This window comes from Haliotis cracherodii, unplaced genomic scaffold (assembly GCF_022045235.1).
Source record: "Haliotis cracherodii isolate W230 unplaced genomic scaffold, xgHalCrac1.p SCAF_8, whole genome shotgun sequence".
In the NCBI taxonomy this organism is placed as follows: Eukaryota; Metazoa; Mollusca; class Gastropoda; order Lepetellida; family Haliotidae; genus Haliotis; species Haliotis cracherodii.
In genome coordinates this window covers 2974965-2994714 of record NW_027266341.1, presented here as the reverse complement: position 1 = coordinate 2994714, position 19750 = coordinate 2974965, and the positions used below count along the sequence as shown (strand labels likewise).

At 40.3% G+C, this 19750-nt stretch overlaps 1 protein-coding gene and 1 non-coding gene across 3 annotated transcripts in view; one reads left to right on the top strand and one right to left on the bottom strand.

Moving 5' to 3' along the window:
- Window positions 1-17840, bottom strand: part of LOC139450395 (uncharacterized) — a 60296-nt gene extending 42456 nt beyond the window's left edge. For both annotated transcript variants that reach the window (XM_071232086.1, XM_071232088.1), the window contains exon 1: window positions 17753-17840. The gene's annotated coding sequence lies outside the window, so the exon portion shown is untranslated. The remainder of the gene's footprint in view (window positions 1-17752) is intronic.
- On the top strand, window positions 4069-4142 carry Trnan-guu (transfer RNA asparagine (anticodon GUU)). Its single transcript has one exon. It is a non-coding gene; the product is annotated as a tRNA-Asn (tRNA).
- Window positions 17841-19750: the final 1910 nt, after the last annotated feature.

The following is a 19750-nucleotide window of genomic DNA, read 5'->3' as shown; positions in this document are numbered from 1 at the left end:
CAAAATCAGTCACGTGAGGTATGTTATTTTTCATTTAAAAAGTGGTTCATATAAAATACATGTAATAGCATTTTTACAAAGATATACAGGCACTGGAAGTTGAAAATGTATATGTCTTGCTTAAAAAGATATACTAGACTAACATTTAGTCTCTGAAATCTTATATTACACAAGATCCTTCTTGACTAAAAAAAAGAGCTAGCTTGAGCTGGCTAGACTTGCTTTTGTATGCATTTCTAGATTAATGCAAATAAATATATTCCACGGTCATGGTGCAGGACTAAGGGGATACTTAAAGGATCGAATCTGGCATCCATGAACACGTTCGTAGATGGGGGTACATATATTTGCTTACCGAGGCCTACCAGGTGAAAAGAGTCGTGAACAGAGAGGATCGTAGCACCTAAAGTAATAGCCAGGCCATAGTATATGTCACGTATGTGCTCCACGGTTTCTATTTCAGGTTCTTCTGCTGAAGGGAAATATCTTTCTTTTACTTCATCATTTCCGTTATGCAACGACACACAGACCGTGTGATGGTGATTGCGTGCATCGTTTGACATTAATGTGACCGTCGTAGTCTGTGGCTCCAATGAACGTGACTTTAATAAACTGTTTATTTGGGCTGGGGTTCCGCGTGAGGAGATGAGAGTAGTTTAGGCATATACCCTGCAAACTTTAACCTAGACTCTACCAGATAGGTACAAAACACCAAGAAAGAATTACTTGAAATAAAATATAATGTGTGGCTGGGGCTTGTTACACAAAGCGACCTTATTGCTACAATTACCGTTTATGTTACGACATAGGAGTAACGACACTACAGCCCTATCATCCAATTACCTAATAGCGCCCTGGGTGGTACCTCGCTAATGCGGACTATTTTCCACATCGCATTGACTATATATTTTGCACACAGGTATAATCTACTGCAATGTTTACTTCATGGGCTTGGAGTTGCGGATAATCGACATTTAATCATCTATGGCCTTCGAGGAGAGGTGTTGTCTCATGTTATAATTGATGTAACTAAAGTGTCATGGCTTCATCACCCTACAACCGGTGTTATCTATAAACTCAGAATCAAATGTTTCTGCAAATAAACCCACAGATGCCCATTTAACTCAACGCACGGTGATGAAAAGAAGCAAGAACCTATAACGATGTGATGGTAGAAAGCAAACCAGACCTCTTCCTCGTGAAAGAGCTGGTTCCACGTCTCTGACGCTGCGTATTTGCATAATGATTTCTACTATTGATGCTATCCTTCCATAAGTACACGTTCGATAGTTAATCTTAACCCACCCGACTTGCGGAGTTGTGCAATTTCCGCGTATTGAGTTTTCCAGAGCCCCATGCAAATTCTTTATTGGAACAGTGGCGGGTAATTAGTAACGCCGCTCGCTGAAGATCAGTGTAAATATATAATCAGACAGTTCAAAGATCGGCTCATCTACCCGATATTTTCACGAGGTAATGGCCTGTACGTGATACGCTCAGCTTCCTGCAGTAATACTGAGTGTCAGTACATGGAAGCAACTGTAGCAAGCAGGAATCTCACTTGATGATTTTGAGTTTACCAAACTCACCAAATACAAATTCCAAATATGTAGCTGTTCTTTCAAATTACTTTTGCCTTTTCCGAACTATACTCACCAGGCTATGCCTGATACAATCTTTATTTTATGTCATTTTATAACGACAAATTATCGTTTGTCTACCGAAAACACTATTGGTAGACCTCTGTTTCAATGCACATAATACAAGTGGTTCTGAGCCTAACTATGATGGACTGTGTTTAGAGTGTTCGTTGCTAATTATTCTTCAAGATAATCTCCTCCGAAATCCACACACCTCTTCCAATGACGCTGGAGTGCCTGGATCCCACTGGTGTAGGTCTGCTCCTGGTTGTGTTACATGCCCTCCACGACTGAAATGACGTCATCATGATTTGCACAATACTTGCCGGACACTTCTTTCTGCAACTTTTTGAAGAGGTGTGAATCTGATTGTGCTACATAGGGTGAATACGAAGAATGTGCCATGAGTTCAAAGCCACGGTCATGCATGCAGCTCATTGTCCTTGTGGAACAACACACCTTTAGTAGGTTTTCCTAGCCGAGATATTCTCAAGCAGTTCCCTAAGGACATTATTATTCTATTGGCCAGCAATGGTCTGTCCTTTCGGGAGGTGGTCCACCAGGAGGACTCCTTTGAAATCGAAATTTCACTAATCATTCAGAACCTGCATTTTATACAGTCAAGTAAAACTTACGCAAATATTGGTCATTATGCAAAATTATAGCTACATTATATTTAACACAGCATGGTTTTAAGTCAAAACAATCACTCGAATCTGTTGATTCCAAAAGTAGAATTATCTATCATGTAGTAGAATAGTGATTTCGCAACAACCTTCTCAACGATCATCTATACTCTTATGTAAGTTAGTAAGAGTTTCCGTTGTGGTTGCCGTTGAAGGTCTTCCTGATCTTGTATCATCTTCGAGACTCTCTTCTTTCCCTCTTGAAATCTCGTCCCCTGTTAACTGTGGCAAAGGAAGGAGTATCCTCCTTTTAAGTTGACACCATATCCGCATGGATGGTTGTTAGCCCTTTCAGTCGGAGTAACTTGATGTCAGCGCCGTAGCCAACTTTTTTTCATTTTCTTCACTTTGAGACTTTAGGAAATATTCTGCCTGGTAGTGTAGTTGGTTAAAATGCAGCCTAGAGGTATGGAAAGTATTGTACTTACTGTTAAGGGAGTAATGTTCATCCTTCGTAGTTAGGCTCAGAACGTTTCAGCCATCCCTCTTATTTATCACATACGTATGTGTGCATTAACAGTATACTTAGTACACGGGTTCTTCTGAATGTGTTTACAGTGTATATAGTCTGACTAAACACGTAGGGGAGAGTTTACCCACAGATACACGCACTGCAGACATTTGTAAAAGCCTTTCCCTATATTACTGATGTAGCATATTTGTATATGAACACTTTTTTCGCAGGCCTTAGTTTGTATTGATGTCTACGCTTAACTGCGATGTATATAAGAGGATGAAAATAATAAATCATTGATCTAAAGTTTCTATTCTCATGACTGACTGACTGACTGACTGACTGACTGAATGAATGAATATTCTCTCGGTCGTATTGCGACCTAAATTATATATTTGCGGTACGAGTCAATATAAAGACGTTATGCTTACTTATGATGATATACGTGGGAAAAATGTATTAAAGAAAGGTCTTTTTTAATATAAGTCAGTCCAGCAGTTGAAGGGAGGCTACGCGGTCAAATTCGCATTCCTGACATATTTTATCTAAGTGTTTATTTTATACAATTCAGATCTTACGCTGTGTGGCAAACATAGTTATTAGGTACATCATGAATACAGAGACTCTCATTATAACGTCTTGACCTATGGTGAAGTGAGGGTCAGAACAGAATCCCCCGTGATGACTTCCCCCTTTGTGATAGCCAATAAGCTTAAACTCTAATTAAATCATTGATATCAAATCGGGTGTCGTAATGCATTCCAACATAAATTGGAATGAGTTTCAGAGAATGATGTCAAGAAAAAGGTAAAACTGATTCCCTTTTCAGTGGCATTTTCACCTTTGATGATATTTGTCATTATAAAAGACTGTGTATTTGCATTGAAACGTACATGTATATATTATATATCAAGCAGTAATTATTCCTGATCTCTATGCATTATAGATGTGGATATGTTGTATGTAAAGATCCGTTTCACGCATCATATAACAGAAACGTGCTGAATAATAAGCTTCATTCTTATTTGTGCGTATGTAGTCAATCATTTAGCAGGCGAGAGGGACAATAGGTCGCATGTATATTACCCGGAAATTAGTATTGATTTTCTTTCAAGGTAATCATTGTAGTGGGATCTATCAGCCTCGGCTTAAATCAATCCTCGTTGGACGATAACGTATGTAGTAGCTAGATTCAGGCTAGCAGGATCAGCAGACAGACTCACCACATATTGCTGGGTATTTACCTAGCAATGTGTGACACTTATCTTTAAGCGAACCCCTGTACAGTGTCTCTGTGGCGCAATCGGTTAGCGCGTTCGGCTGTTAACCGAAAGGTTGGTGGTTCGAGCCCACCCAGGGACGTTGATGTTTTTGGCGTTACATCCCATCGTAAATTAATCGGTGGGTGAGATAGTTGGATTAAAAGCCTTCTTGAATAGTGGTTCAGTTATAATAGATAAAAAAACCATAATATTTTCAGCTCACAGTTTCACTCCGCCAGCTTGAGCATGAAGTCAACATGTCAAGGGTCATAATCAGAGCCAACATTGAAAACCATCAACTAGCAGTTTGATCGCAAACCGGTCGCAAAACTACGCCGTGGACATCGGCGCCAAGGCATAAGACCACAGTCATTTTGTGATTCCAGATATATTTGGACGTTTGACATTCTGTGAAATAATATCTGTGCGTCACATTTCATATAACGGTGTTTCTGTCTTGCCCCTGCTTACATTTTCCGATGTTCAAAGACACTTAAGTCAATGTACGGTTTTCCCATAAAAGTGAAAATATGACAACTGACTTTATAAAAATCCACACTTATTTGCCCCTTACGCCAATTTAATCTGTTTCGGTAGACAATCATGGCTGGTTATTCTCTTGCAATGACAATTTATATTTAAGGACGCTGTAAATGTAGACTGTTACATTACATGACTTTTATAACGTCAGACATACATTGTAGTGACTGAAGCTACCCGTACTATTACGAAACTGTTAACGTGATGGGTCTCGGTCGGATGCATTCATGTGATAAGACGTAAACGTCATACCCAGGTGTTTAAGGTTTCTTTGAATGAGGTTTATTACGCATCCTCCTTACCGTATCGTGTATTTTTATAACAAAACGTATCGATAGTCGCATAATGCGATAATACATAATGATATCGTTCACGCTTTCTTAATCCTCTTACATAGACATTAAAACATGACCATACCGCGGGACAAATCTTTTGTTGAAATAATTATCACTTACACATTTCAATACAAGGCGGATGTATACGTCATGTTGTGACACACACCCTTCTCTCAACCACGTACATGAACGCATCTCAAGCTATGGGGGTCTACACTTCAGGTTATGCCCGACACTTTATTCCGTGCGTGAAACTGGCTGCCTGGAGTGGCAAGGATGTGTCACATGTGACAGGCTGTGTGGTGGTGGTATAAATAACGTATGACAGCCGTGACATGTTTACATAATTACCTAAGAAGGACGTCACGTCATCTCATATGATCTGTGGTTCATTCAAGTACGTCAAGTGAACACGTTCTTCAATCGTGCACATCCTTTGTTTTAGTGATAGGGCAGAGCTGGTTGGTTGGTTGGTTGGTTTGTTGTTTTACGCCGCACTCAGCAATATTCCATCTGTATGACAGCAGTCTGTAAATAATCGAGTCTGGACCAGACAATCCAGTGATTAATATCACGAGCATCGATCCACGCAATTGGGATACGATGACATGCATCAACCAAGTCAGCGAGCCTGACCACCCGATCCCGTTAGTCGACTTTTACGACAAGCATAGTCACCTTTTACGGCAAGCATGGGTTACTGAAGACCTATTCTACCCCGGAATCTTCACGGGTCGGGCAGAGATGGAGTTGGTGTGTAGCCAGGAATAGGGGTACAAGATGTATGCAGTGCTTAGTAAAGGCATATAAGAAAGTGGTGATAGTGGAAGTGGATACTGGCAAGGCGGGGGTGTCGGGAGCGACACCGATGGGGATAACGGTAGCGGTGGTAGAATCATGGGTTGTCGTATCAACCCAGCTTTCCCTGTAACGAGTTCATGCAGGTAACATTTTAAGGATATTTTATCGATTAAAGATTCAGATTCCCGGGAGACTAAGCCGATGCATGTGAAGGCTGAACTGATGTATGTGTCCACACATGGAATGCACGTGTTAGGGAACCTTTTTATTTCACGGGAATAAGGAACACAGTACAAGAACAGAATCGATATGACAATTACGTTCCCTTCGTTGTGGGAAATACCGGGTATCCATGTCACAGATATGGCATTAAGGAATGATTGTGATGAAAATCACACATACGACACAATATCACAAATATTACTGAAACCATACCATTAGCTACCAAAGTGTGGTTCAGTGGGTATTTGACTTTTATACAAATTAAACGAGTCATCTGCACAAGTTGACTTACAAGAAAAGCAGTTTTACACAGGAAGGAAATAACCTCCGAATCACAAGCAGTAAAGATAAACTCGCAGATCGAAAAACCACCATGCATCATCAAACTGCTTTTAGAAAACCTGAAACCTCTATTAATCTTCAAAAGCTTTCCCCAAAGCTAGCGATCAGAACTAAACCCTGAAGCTTCTAATGTCCCTCGGCAAAGTATCGATCGTCTTCAGATGGCTCAACTCAGCTTCCCCAGATCGCAGGAAGCAGAAGACTTCACGCTGGGATGACAACACATGGGCCTTCTAATGAACAACGACCTTCATTTATCTGTTTGTAATGCTACCAATTTGCAGGATCATTGAATGCTAAGGGGAGGAAAGGTATTATCTTACCTGTTTACGTTTGGACATAACTGCAGTCATTATATCTGAAAAGGCATTATAAAAAGGGTCCGATTGAAGGAAGTTGATGATGATACCTTTTGAGAAAAAAAAATGTATATGATAGATACAGAAATAGCATGCATTGTTTGTAAAATAATACAGAACTTAGCAGAAATTTAATGTGAATGCAAAATGTTTACTTAACCTTGATTGAAAGGTATCACAACACGAAAGATTTTGTTTTATATTTGTCACGAAACTGTCTTTCTTCGTCTTCCCGACTGAACAAAAATGTCATTGTTAGCCAAAACACAAATGTGACTATGTTTCTAAAATTGTTTTATGATATAATCCGGATGGAATTCTCGTACATGACCTGAATGGACAATAACTGTTAAACTCATGTAATGTCATCGCACATGAATAAGAAATTTCAGGATAAAAGGAATGTTTTTTTAGAATTTGCCTCCTTTCGCATCGGTAATGTATTATATCAAGATTGTAACGATAACGTATGATAACCACTCCTATATATACATAGGTCTTTCTCCCGTGACTTAAAGGCGGCCGAACACTACTTTAAGACGCCTTTACACGGAATAAAGTGACTAAATAACAATTACTGTTGTCAGATTTGACATGGTGAGGTATGACCACGATGGATAATGGGACGACTTCATGAACTGTATAACAGTGTTGGCAGGCAGTACATTCCGCTGTCACGGTATATACAATTATGTTGACTGACGTGAATAGTTTAACTGTGTGCTATGTGATAGGTCTTTGTGATAGTATAATAAAAATACAACCACTTGATAAACAACGCCTTTGAAAGAGCGTTGAACCACGTCGTTAGGAATATCTTAAGTTGATTTCAACATTCTCTGCCGTTGTGTGTCGTGTGATATAAATTGGTATAGGTAGCATTCACGTAAATATTTATATTTATCAATTTTCTAGAACATTTTAAAAAGTTGTTTATATGTATAATAACACGGAGCAGTTCTCCTTGTACTTAATCCAAACTTATTGCTGTCCTAGTGTCACGAGACCGCCTCCGTTGACTGGTGGTAGAGCGTCTGCCCGGAATGCGGAAGGTTGGGGGTTCGATCCCCGGCCGCGTCATACCAGTCGAGGTGAAGAGATGGCACTTGATGCTACATTGGCATTAAAGAGCTTAAACAAGGACTATTCGGCTCGGAGTCACTATACAATGTCTGAATGAGGTATTCATGTTAAACTGCGACATGGTATCTCAGTGGACTAGCACTATAAAATCGACATTAGTACAAGCAGTACACACAGACACCAGCACACACAGACACAGACACAGACACACACACCCGCACGCGCACGCACGCACACACACACACACACACACACACACACACACACACACACACAAACGCACGCGTGCGCGCCGTTATGTAAGTGTAATAATCTTGAACGCTAAGTTAAACCCCATTTCATATCCCCTCCAGTGTCCTGATTTGTCCAGTGTTGTTCCTTGACTAAATTTACAAAAGTAGTGTTCGTGTGACTATTACAGATCATACATTCAAATAGCAACTCACAATTAAATAATTTCTGGTCACTCATCCTCTTTAGATGTGTGTTTGTAGTGTTTGCAAATCCATGCCTGGTATCACATGCAAGGTGTTTTCATAGTAGCATGTCTAACCCATCTCAAATTTGATGATGTTTGTGGTCAGACAAACATAGAAAATGTCAGTCCCGCAACCTCGTTTACAATACCGAGTGCAAAAACATAAGGAACATCGTCGAAGAAAACATGTTTCTCGGCTACCCCTAGGGGTGACCTGTTTCTGACCATGGTCGCTGTCTGGTAGAGATGAATGACAACACATTCTCTGAATACCAGCCAAATGACAGACGTCTTATATGAAACTAATTAATTACTTTTACTCGCTCCCTCAAAACACGACATCACGTCACATACTTTATGCCACAGAGCATCTTACCTACCTGTACCTATCTTTACATTAATTAAAAGTCCAAAGCTTGTCATAAGTTTCGGTTCGATGAAAAATTCTCAACATTGCATCAGACAAGTAATCAATTTCTATCACGTTGCCATTGTCTTTGATCATTAAAGGTTGTCAATATCAAGCTATCTGCAGGGCATAATACTACTGTCCAGACATAATGACAGTAATTATGACGAAATAAATGAAGCCCTGATTACTGGCATCTCGAGGCCTGGTCATACGTTGACAGTAATTATGAAGAACTCGGACAATTACTGCGGAGATGACTGAAACAACGAGGAGGTCTCTGTCCGCTGGGTAAGCAAACAGCTGTTGTCTGTTTCAGCCCTCGTGTATCCAATTGCTGTTAACGTTGATCAGCTAATCAATATTAGATGACACGTTATTATATCGAGATTATGTCATTTTCATGTCAGTTTCATTCGAGAGGACTACATGTTCGCTGAAATTGACAGTAACAGTTGAAAGTTGGAATTCCACAAATGAAAGAAGACAATGCATTTCGAGGGACATAAATGAATGGAATCCAACTGTTTACATTTGCTGGATATTGTTCGGGAGGTTCGGATATGTGTTTCAAAGTATTTTAGAAATGTGTGTGGTATTTTGAGTAGTTGCCGGGCATCACAACCATAGGAGGCACTACATTTCCAAATATGTTTGCATTCAAACATTTTACACAGCAATAATGTTCAGATACCACATACACATATATCTTATATACGATCACAGTTTATCAAGTCAGGCATCCATACAAAACCCCGACAGACTGTACATGTAGAATACCAGAGCGTCCAATGCGGCATTTATCATATGAGTATCTATCAACCAAAGTCACTTACACGGTAAATGTATGAGGATATTAATATCTGAAATAATTATCCGTGTCTACCAACGACACAATCGTCAGTCTGTGTATTGAGACATGAAACGTTTTGTAAATTACATTGAGCAAATAACATCAATTAATGACACACATGGTTGTCGTTCACCAGCGACTGCAGCTGACACAGAGATGTTTGTCTGGGCAGTGATAATTGACTCTGATGTTAATCCGGTCTCACCAATTTAGCTCCGATGCCAACCTTCTGACGTCTCTTGGGACCAGCCGGACAACGACTGGTGATCAAATTAGATAGTGATTCTTGTCATTGCTCTGATTTACAGATATATAAGATCTGCGGGATTGACGAGGGATTTGCACATTTCACAAGAAATTTATTAACTACATTCTGTTCTATATCATTAACATTGTTTATTTCAAGGAGCCAGAACTATTACACTAATGTATGTGATGACAAAGATGACCTACAAAAACAACAGATTTTATCATTTCTACTCTGTGACAATTTGTTATTATTTCTGCCACTCTGAGCATTGACCTCCGATAGTTATGTTTGCAAGCTTTTTTTAATCGTTATAAGTAGACGCGAATAGCAGCTAACTGAATATACTGGGGCGATGGGGGTAGTCTAGCGGGTAAATCCTCACTCCGAATATCCGAGGTCGATTTGACAGTCTTAGGGTCCCCCCAGTCGTATTATGCTGAAGATGACAAAACAATTCATACTCACTCACGCATTTTAAATTCGAAATACGAAGTACAGGAACACAGCACGTCATCAGTCTATATCAACAGAAACCAGTTGACACATTCTGTGTACAGAGATTATCAAACACAATAATGTAGTAACCCATGGACATTATATTGTCTACACCACTGCCCGCGGCTCAAGTACTGATCACTTCCACATGTTCCATGTCACCATAACAATGGTATCCCACACTGCGGACCATGGGATTTAGGTTCATGTACCACGATACAACGACAAACCAAAATAGGCTGCCTTCATAACAAAACACAACAATAAAAAGGGTTTTCACGGTCAACTTCCTAATTTCACACAAAACGCTTTGCATGAGGACATGGCCTCAGGTTCCTGCCTAAAGTAGCTATTCCTGTCCATAAGCTCTCATTAGTTGGTGTCATTGGCATTGGCCATTGATCTTTGTTCCTCAGTTATAACAGTCACGTTTGCTAGTCTTACAGTGAGTCGGTAACAAGTGTTAACGTCCGCATTACACAAAATACTTGTTTCTCGCTCAATAATTTCCCCACCGAAAGAGTCATTTTCCTATTGATCCGAATGAACTACGGGGGAAAAAAATAGTCCCAGCGTGTAAGATGTCAAGTCAAAGATCCCATTCCAGACTTTCAATATCAGCCAAGCTCATGCAAAAGTCAAATCAAGAACTTCGCGAGTAATAACGGTCATCTTCAAGGGTCATACCGAGACTTAGCTTCAAACGAGATTCGTAGTCTCGTTAATGCTCTTCGCTGACAATTTTTTGTGGAATGTTTTTCACATTATTTGATTATTTTTTTTCGAGACTGGATGACATCTCCCACTGGGTGTTAGCAGCGGAAAGGCAATAGTAATTGGTTTTGGGGCAACAGTGCTATATAAATTGGTTAAAATCTAATTCAAATTCAAAAAGATTTTATTCGTCAAGCATAATTTGTTTCAGCCAATGTACAGTGTTAGCAATACAAGGGAACAAGATATTTTCAGCCAGAATTGTTTGTACGCATTCAGTTTGCTATGCCTACAGTCAAATCATGTTTGAATACCATTGTATATATGATCGAGAACAGCTTTACAAGTACAATTGAAAAAGTAATCGTTTGTTATCAATCATAGTTTCCTTGAATCTGATTTCAAATGCAAAGGTCATCAAGATAATAAAGATAAATTATGCTGGGTCACATCTTATCAGCCATTACTTTCTGATTAAGTGAGTAGTGGAAACGTGGAGGAAATTTGACAATATTATCTGATCAATTATTCACGAAGAAACACGATATTTTACCTCCTCCAGATTTCTAGATTTATACATGGGCGATTTGATTAAACTTGAATCTGTGTAGCTGTCTGTTTCCTGCATACCAGCAGCCCCGCTTGCTCTGTGGACTGTAGTCATGAGTGCGACAGTATTGATTATGCTTGGATGAATTAGCGTACGTTACTTAAGTGAAGCAGCAGTTTACATGGAGACCACCTGGTGATTAGACGCGGTAGCTGCACTTGCATTTGTACCTTGAGGAGGGAAATGGAGGACGTAATTGAGAAACTATTAGGTTACATATTTTCTGAAAACACATCTCTTGCGTTTTCTATTTCTGCAAATTCTTACTATATTAACGGGACACTTAAGCTTGTTTGTTTTAGAATAAATATCACATGCATGCCATACATGTACCTATACATTGGAATGGATGAGATGACGATTTCTGTATGAACATAAAATAAATTATACATGTTTAACTGGGCGAATGTCAAAGATGTGAAACTATATTGAAAATGCGAAGTGACTGTGGTTCAAAGCGTGTAGTTTCGAAGTTTGTCCTGAGCTGAGATGTAAGGTTTGAAATGTTACGTTTCGAAGAGCGAAATATAACTCCTTTATTACCACTTCACAACGATACCTTGTCAATTGTGATTTTTATCAAATGCATTTAATAAAAAAATGAAACAGTTTGACAAGAATCACATTCACCTTATCTAAAAGCCATCAGGAGATTCATCCGTATTACCGGCTAAAATTGATTTTCATATGGTATTACACAATATGATCTCCCAGAGCTGTACCAGACTCCTGGTACTATATGATTGCAGTGATAAGTCAACATAAATAGGTCTGTGCATGCAAAGTAGAAATGTATTTGTGCGCTTTATCTAAAGGTCGAAAGCATTGCCAGCAATCAATTCACTATATACAAAACCGAGTAGCAATGCATTTGATCAAGGACATCCGCGAAGTAATGTGTATTGACAGGTAATGATGTGTCAGATTGACACCGTTTGACAGTATCAAGAAAATCCGCTACCTACTATTTTCAATTCTCGCTGAAGAGGAGAAATTATCTGTACATATGCTTTAATATGAAACGGATGTAGTATTTTCTATCAACTTTTGAGTGAATGGATCACGCCACATTGAACAGGATTTCAGTATATAACCATGTGTCAACTCAATGTGGCAGAAAAACCATAGCACTTGAGTTTAACATACGAGGGTTGATAACTTGCTGACAAATTAGCCAAGGATAATTATTAAGGCGAATCTTGAATTCGAACCCATAGTCATAATGTCCTGGCACGTCTAAGGGGCGTAACTCATCACTTCGTATTGCGTAGTTTACGCCGATTGGGCCACCCCTGCCCTATGTCTGTATGTTACACATCAGCACCTACAAGTAGGTGCTGTTGACAATAAAAGGAACAGCATTACTCTTCTGCGAATGAAAATGCACAGGAAAGGGTCATGTCAGTATACATTTATTTACAAATATTTCAGTGGCACGTTCAGATACAACGGCAAATGAGGTGGCAGTGATGGTGTGAGCCATCAACAAGCCGTGACGTAGAGATGTCCCCGAGGGAACCCTAGATGAAGCTAGTTCAGCTTGTCTGGCAGGTATTAGCAGGGATATTGGCTTCAATGGCGACCAGGACAAGGAACTATCCTCGCTAAGCCAGCCTGGAATTGATGTGTCCAAATGAATATTTTACACTTGAATCTTGGGTTTAACAATGCTTAGAGGCGTCATGTCCCATTCCTGTCACTGACAGGGTCAAACAATATCAATCTAACCTAGCCTTCGATCCATGGGTGTTATCTTCATCGATATTATTTCACAATCAATTGCATCAATTGTCAAAAAAGGTTTATGGCCATGGGAAAGAAAAGGACTTATATTTGGTGCAACTTTGAATGATCTATACAACATTTCCTGATCAAGAAGGCGAATTATGTATTTAGGAACGAATGTAAGAAATTGTTAGATGTCAGGAAAAAATTTGGAAAAAACGATCCTATATATTGTATTATTCACTTTCGCATTTTGTCACTGAAACACTCCATCTAGATCTCGTTCAGTATTCATGATACGGATGCACAGCTTCTCCAGTTATCAGTTTGATAAAAGTTTCATTTTAAATTTAAGTTGCGATATCTTGTTTTACGAATTCTAAAGATGAGAGTTTTCCCGATATGCACTTGTGCTTCTCGCTCGACAGCAATAAAGATCAATTAAGTGTCATTATCTCCAGCAATATAATGTGAAATCTATAACCATCAACTACAATGTCATGCCTCTGAGTACTGATCGACATATCGGCACTTGACACGTACAATATTATTTCTGTTGTAGATTCTCGAATTCATTCTCATGGTTTATTCTACCAATGAACATAATTAAAGCAGCATGTAGATGATGACACACGCATACGATCACTTCTTGACTAATTTCTTTGAAACGAAGTGCAATGAATGGTTTCAAACTGTTGAGATATATTAGCCACTTACAGAATGATGGTAAATGAATCATTTTCTAATAGACACAAGATATATTTTCATTAAAAAATCGTTCCAAAAAGGCAATATATTTTCTATTAAACCTTCATAAATGCCACAAGTTGTTTTATATTAACAAAACATTAAGACAAGTTTTTCAATCTAAATGTTCTCTGAACGAAGTAGGATTTCAACTTTAACATTTCAATTTCCAGAAACAGTACATGCCCAAGAATAGTAAGAATAACAGTGTGAAAATAACCCTACCTGAGATGGCAACGTGATACTGTATCGGAGGAACTCAATCACAACATGACACATCTTAAATCACAGTGGTATAACCGTGTTAATCCTGCGGGGATCTGTACGGTTTATTAAAGGATGTTTACAAATCCCCTAATCCCTCTTGTGGTTTGGAGGGATCGTTGCATCCCTCTTTACGGTTGATCACAAAGGCGTCGGGAAACACAGGTCGCTTCAGATGTAGACCATCCTGTCTGTTCAGTAGCTATAAGAGATATTTCTACAGTTCCTACGTGCTACAATTACTTATATGTCAGAATGGGATTCCTTTGAGAAAACTAACTTTGTATTAATTGTCTTGTTGCTCTGAAGATTTGAGACAAGCAAGTGACAGTGATTATTTTGCGCTAGGAGTGATCATCTTAGAGTTATGCGCTTTCTGTTGGCGAATTACTGAATGTAAAAACATCATGTATGGCCATGGGTGTGTAACTGATCGGAAAGAATTGACAATTCTTCTAATGCCTCACATGAAACCTCGATGAAATATCAACATGATATAATAAAAAAAATCATTATTTTAAAATATTATTTATATGTATTGCTTAATGGTTGTTTTATGTGTCATGGCGAAACACATTGTGCGAATTCCAAACATGTACTTAATATCCCCTCTCCCCTGGTGATTAGTGTACCAGTCCACAACAGTACAACAGTTAAAGCAAACCAGTGGATGATAGCTTCACTATCAATGCCTCCGAACACGACCAGTAGGGTTAGTGTGGAAGTATCACTACAAAATGACCCCACCTGGAGAGCCACCTTGGCATATCCCTTGAATGAACATGAGTTTTTAAGTCGCTATTCTTACAAATAATTGAACGGTTTAACGTAGCGTGGCAACCGTTCATGGACGTAACGATTTAAAGTTTCTTGGCAGGAGTACTGGTGTGCGGCGTTAGGCAACAAACAAACATTCCCTTATTTGTTCAAATAGCTATAGTGTGAATGGTGGGTGCCCCCGGTAGAACGGGACATTCTTAATTATCCTTTTCGCGAACACCTGGTGTCATCACTGACTTTCAGTGATCCATTTATATATTTGTCACCACTATTTTGCCCTTTACCCCCAATGGAATCTGTTTCGGCAGATAATCGAGATATTTTCTGGCGTTGACGTTTTGTATTAAGAAAATTGAAATGATTGACGTCATTCATTAGGGGAAAACCAGTCTGTTTTAATAGTTAGATACCGGTCTCGTCTAGCAACATGTTTTCATGACCCAATCAGTATTGCATCATATGCAGTGAGACTCAGGGCCCATGTGTAACTCAATACTCGGCAGATACCGACTGAACAATGACATTGTTGGAATCACGAACATGCTGAAACGTAGCCTTTGGTACAGCACACGTCGGAGGAAGGAGGATCTCGAAATACCGTCATCAGCCAGCACTCAGACTAATGTATGGCTCTAGTGTGTGTGATCGGTCTTAGAACAGCTGATTACATGATTGAAATAATGTAATGAAATATAGTTGGATTACTCTAGTCTACTTTAGATTAGACTTTATGCCAGCGTGCAAATAATCAATAACATTTGCAATCTTTTTAATGTCCCGGTAGTCATATATGCAAACTATATTTGACTTCAAAATGTATAGTTTCATAAGGTTGATATATAATTAACTAATGCATATGCAAGGGACAATGACTATTCAGTAATAATAATAATAATAATAATAATAATAATAATAATAATAATAATTTGTCTGACTCGCCATTGTTCTCGGTGCCTTAGGTTTGATACCTCCCAATCTGTTGACTGACATTGGGAGAGTATCCGGGTACCAGGCTACCAGGAATACAGCCCTTCTGACATTTTGAGTAATGCAGAAGGCTGCAGTGTTGGGTTGTTTTCACATTCTCCGAAAAGTTCTGGGTAGGTTTGACTAGGCAGCGCTTCCTGGGAGAAGTCCCATTCGCTGTCTGGGCTGCGTGTAGAGGGAGCAAGGGCCCTGAGCTGATGATGAGCCTAACCAGCCTGACTGTGCCAGGATCACCCAAACAAAACATTTTTTAATTTCAATCTGTAAATAATAATAATGATAATAATAATGATGATGATGATAATAATAATAATGATAATAATAATAATAATAATAATAATAATAATAATAATAATAATACATTGCAATAACCAAACGTATTATGTTTTATTTATGATAATATACAATTGAATAGTTACTATTCATGTATTACTGGTATCACTCAAAAGTACAGATATAATGTTGACTTTAATTCAAGATAAATATTCCAGTCCAGAATATAAAGAGATCAGACCATATAACTTCGCTGTCGTATTCTATCGATGGATCACAAGACTGACAAAGAAGAAACTAATATTGAACGAAGTAAGGGTAAAGGTTTCATGGGAATGGTTGTAATCACTGAGCAATCGACCAAATCTCAAGAACGTGATTTGCACGCTCTTGCGTTCAAAGAATATTGATCACAATGTGAACAAAGACATATTTGAACAGTTCCTGAAACAATCAGTCTGCACATCTACCCCATGATGAAACCAGCTGTGATCGGGTGTGTCGTCCTGGTAACATCAGCATATTTCCACTTTGGTACGGATGTCATATCTAAACTCGGTTATTGAAGAGACAAAGTTGTTCCACACATTTCTCCAATGTTGTATCAACAACAGAGGAAATTTATTATCACATGAACTATAATATAGGATTAGTGTTGAAGGGTTTGAACAACCACCTTGTCCTTAGCTATCAAATGAACTCCCGTCGTCTTTGTTTATGAACTGATGCCTATATTGGATCATGGTTTCACACGAAACGTCAGAAAGGAGTCACTTACCGATTTGAAACAATGTCTTCCATTCGGGTTTACTTATAAGTGTATAATGAATAAATACAAGTATATATCCCACCTTATTGGTTTTTTCCATTAACTATTAAAACAATGAATCTTCGAGAGAAACGTCGCAGTAAAATATGTGTTGAAATAGCAAAGGGAACACACACGCACGCGTGTTATTGGGTGATGGACAACTTCCAGGATCCAGTTTGTATTTAACAATGGCTAATTATTACGCCCTGTTTGTCATTTCCTATGCGCGGTTAAGTTTTGTCTATGGTAAATGTATATTACTACTACCATTTTTATGAGATGCAGCTGTAATTAATAATGGAATCCACACTGCTAGAGCAACACCTGTGAGAACGTACAGCCTCATAGACATCTGTCATACAATACATCGCACATGCCTGTCAGACAGAGGGAAATAGATGCACACACTTCATCACTCTAGTGCCTGGCAGACATACATGACAGACAAAGCTTGTTCATTTCACCTGAACATACAGGAAAATCGCGACGACTGCGATGCGCGCCCCTAGGCTGAACCCATGACTTAAAATCGATACATTCAGATCTAATCTCATTAAAATGACACTGTTAATGCGAAAAATAGTTTAAAAACTAACGAAAAATTGAAATAGAATATTGGTCATGTTTCTCACCTGGTGTGAAAGTTAGAAATCCATCACCTGTTGTCTCTGTCAGTGTGTATCGCAGAGAAATGTACATGCCCTGTCACATGGAACCATGGTCAGGGTTGCTGCTATCGACAACTAACGATGCCCGCGCATGCTCACTCGGCACAAGTTGCTCCCCGGTTGAGCAGTTTCATTCAGCCGTGCACAGACTGATGAATAATTGACACTTGCAGACAGCTCACCTGTACTCGAAGTACAGTTCGGTTGTACACTGCACTACAATGGAAACTCCCTCGTAGACGAGGCACGTGATATCATGCGATGATGTGATTGGTCCGTTTTATTGATTCCTCAGAGTTTGGCTTCTGCCAAGGTGTCTGGGTGGCACTGGTACGTCTTTGTATTAAACCGCCGGGTTTAGACAAAGAGAATTGGATTTTGATTATACTGTTTGGGCGCTTAATTATAACACTGAACCAGTTTATTCGCGATATGTATTCATTGTTTGTAAAGTGAGAAATAATTTATTAATGTGTGATCGCTATTTCTTGAAATATAAGTGATGGTGACAAATGGGGAAACATAGTTACTCACGTCGTGACTCAGGGAGAGTACTGTTTTACCCATATGAGCAACATTGTTGTCATACAAACATCGTCTTATATTGTGGTGTGTGGGTAGAAACAATAATAACCACCGTTTTATCCAAACATTTAAATATTTATCCTTGTTGTCACTGCATCTATCTAAGATTTCAAAGTAGGAAAACACAATCCAAATGTCAAAAAAGGAAGCGATCGGTTGACAACTTCGAGCAGATAATAATTGTAGGTAGTGACGCAGGGTTTTTCCGACGGCCGTACGTACTCTATATACAAGAATGATTCACACCCCTATAGTTGACAGTGGTATCACAGACTTCAAAACAACATTTAGGCATCAATGTTACTGAGCTGTTCTGTCGTTCTGAGACTCGTTGACAAAGAATTATATATTTACACACTCCCTCACCCACACTCCCTCACCCACAATCCCCCACCCACCCTCCCTCACCCACCCTCCCTCACCCACACTCCCTCACCCACCCTCCCTCACCCACACTCCCTCACCCACCCTCCCTCACCCACAATCCCTCACCCACCCTCCCTCACCCACAATCCCTCACCCACACTCCCTCACCCACACTCACCCACCCACACTCCCTCACCCACACTCCCTCACCCACCCTCCCTCACCCACCCTCCCTCACCCACACTCCCTCACCCACCCTCCCTCACCCACAATCCCCCACCCACACTCCCTCGCCAACACTCGCTCACCCATACTCCCTCACCCACACTCCCTCACCCACACTCCCTCACCCACACTCCCTCACCCACACTCCCTCACCCACACTCTCTCACCCACGCTCCCTCACCCACACTCCCCCACCCACGCTCCCTCACCCACCCTCCCTCACCCACCCTCCCTCACCCACCCTCCCTCACCCACCCTCCCTCACCCACAATCCCCCACCCACACTCCCTCGCCAACACTCCCTCGCCCACACTCCCTCACCCACACTCCCTCACCCACACTCTCTCACCCACACTCCCTCACCCACGCTCCCTCACCCACACTCCCCCACCCACGCTCCCTCACCCACCCTCCCTCACCCACCCTCCCTCACCCACACTCCCTCACCCACACTCCCTCACCCACACTCCCTCACCCACCCTCCCTCACCCACAATCCCTCACCCACCCTCCCTCACCCACACTCCCTCACCCACACTCCCTCACCCACCCTCCCTCACCCACCCTCCCTCACCCACAATCCCCCACCCACACTCCCTCGCCAACACTCTCTCACCCACCCTCCCTCACCCACACTCCCTCACCCACACTCTCTCACCCACACTCCCTCACCCACCCTCCCTCACCCACACTCTCTCACCCACACTCTCTCACCCACACTCCCTCACCCACACTCTCTCACCCACACTCCCTCGAAAGTTCACAACTAATTTCCCAGTTCTAGATG